Here is a 2,500-nt window from a genome sequence, read left to right as displayed (position 1 = left end):
TGCCTTGGGATACATGCGTATGCCCCGATAGGCTTGGTACGCCCCGATATGCGCACGTGTGCCCCAGTAGGGCTCGGTATGCCCCGGTATGTACGCGTGTGCCCCGATAGGCCCGGTATGCCCCGATATGCACACGTGTGCCCCAATAGGGGTCGGTATGCCCCGGTAGGTACGCGTGTGCCCCGTAATGCACGTTTCGCAGATCTCCCCGCATGTCCCGCCCCTATATGTAATACTTACTTACTTACTTACTTTCTTTCTTGCTTGCTTGCTTGCTTGCAATGGTTGGGAGTGCCCGGCATGCCCCGCTGCAGAGACCAAGGGCGCAATGACTTGGCACCGCGGATGCCGGGACTCCGGCACTTCCCGTGGCACTGATGGTTGGTTCCAAAGACAAAAGGCCGTGCAAGGCCACCGCACCGCGGATGATTTTGCTCGTGCTGGCGCCGTTGTGTGGCCAAAGAACATGCGCGAATGCTCGTGTCGGAAGGGTTGGTGTCCTGGCCCCGCGGGTGTCACGAATGCTCGGTTGCGAAGACCATGGGACCAGAGCCATGGCACGTCGGATGATGGCTCCAGCTGGCGCCCCGGCACTTTCTGTGGCATTGATGCTCGGTTTCAAAGACAAACGTGCGCAGGGCCAGGGGACCGCGGATGACTGCTCGTGCTGGCCCCGTTGGGCGGCATTGATGGTCGGTTGCAAAGAAAATGCGCGATTGCTCGTGTCGGGGCCTGGCAAGCCAAGGCCAAGCGAGCCATGGCAACGCGGATGATGGCTCCAGCTGGCGCCCCGGCACTTTCTGTGGCATTGATGCTCGGTTTCGAAGACAAACGTGCGCAGGGCCAGGGGACCGCGGAGGACTGCTCGTGCTGGCCCCGTTGGGCGGCATTGATGGTGTGTTGCAGAGAGCATGTGCGATTGCAAGTGTCGGCCGGGTTTGGGTTCCCTTGGGCTTTCGGGTGCCTTGGACGCTGTCTTGCGAAGACCATGGGCACAAGGCCCCGTCCTGGCCCCTTGTTCGATTCGCTCTCGTCTTGCGCTTGCTTCCAAGGTCCTCCATGACCTTCCCCATGGCCTTGCTAGATCCCCCCCATGACGCATGACCTCTGTCCGTTGATTGGTTTTGAGTGCACACCATGCCCGGCTTGGCACCGTGTTGTCGCGTGAGTGGCATTTGGATCGTGCATGCTGGTGGGCTACCTGCCAATGCGCACAAGCCTTGCACACTAGCCTTGCGCACGAGCCTTGCACAAAAGCCTTGGACACAAGCCTTGCGCACAAGCCATGCGCACAAGCCTTGGACGCTAGCCTTGCACACAAGCCATGCATACAAGCCTTGCTCACAAGCCTTGGGCACTGGCCCATCGCAGTAGCCTTGCACACAAGCCTTGCGCACTAGCTTTGGGCACGAGCCTTGCGCACTTGCCTTGGGCACTAGCCTTGCACACAACCCTTGGGAACTAGCCTTGCGCACCAGCCTTGCCCACAAGCCTTGCACACCAGCCTTGCACACTAGCCTTGCATACAAGCCTTGCACACTAGCCTTGCACACAGGCCATGCTCACTAGCCTTGGGCACTAGCCTTGCACACAGACCTTGGGCACTAGCCTTGCGCACTAGCCTTGCCCACGAGCCTTGCACACTAGCCTTGCACGCAGGCCTTGCACGCTAGGCATGCTTGGGCCAGCAGCTCCCGCATCAAGTCGGCGGGTGTAGGCACGGTTGGGCGCAGATCCCGCATCGCCTCGTCGCGTCTGGGCGCAAACCCGTCGCGTCTCGTTGCGTCTTCAGAAGTCGTCGCTAACAGCACCTTTGGTTGCCACTGGTGGTTAGGCGGGTTGGTTGCGCAAACCCTATAGGAGGGTGGCATGCTGCGGGGCGCTGGAATGCGCAGGCTTAGGGCGTTTTTGCCCGGATAGGCACTGGAATGTGCTGGTTTTGGGCGTTTTTGCCTGGATAGGCTAAGGAATGGGCATGCTTTGGGCGTTTTCCCCGGATAGGCACTGGAATGGGCTGGTTTTGGGCGTTTTTGCCTGGATAGGCTAACGAATGGGGCATGCTTTGGGCGTTTTTGCCCGGGTAGGCACTGGAATGCCTGGCCTTGGCTGGGCATTGCTGGGTTGGGCTCCCTTGGCCTTTCAGGCGCCTTGGATGCTGTCTTGTGAAGACCATGGGCACAAGGCCATGGCATATAGTGGGGAATGGACCATGGTTGCCAAGGTTAGGCAATATAGAGGGCGGTGGGCGAGTAGGCCATGGCGTCACTTGTTTGCCCGTGTTTGCTCCCTTTGTGCGTTGTTTGGTTTTGGGAGCACACCTACCTTGCTAGGCTCGGCGGCTTACCCCTGCCCTTGTGGGTACTGGGTTGCACGTCTGTTTGCAACCCTATGGCTTGGTTGCTGCTGGCTTGGTTGGGTAGTTTGCCTCCGCCAATGCGCACAAGGGTTCTTTTTCTTCGTACCTGTGAGCTTACCTCCCTTGTTCGATTTGCTTTTGTAT

This window comes from Tasmannia lanceolata, unplaced genomic scaffold (genome assembly GCF_043159265.1).
Source record: "Tasmannia lanceolata isolate RefF3 unplaced genomic scaffold, GAP_Taslan_0.1 ptg000297l, whole genome shotgun sequence".
NCBI lineage: Eukaryota > Viridiplantae > Streptophyta > Magnoliopsida > Canellales > Winteraceae > Tasmannia > Tasmannia lanceolata.
This window is presented reverse-complemented; position numbering follows the sequence as displayed.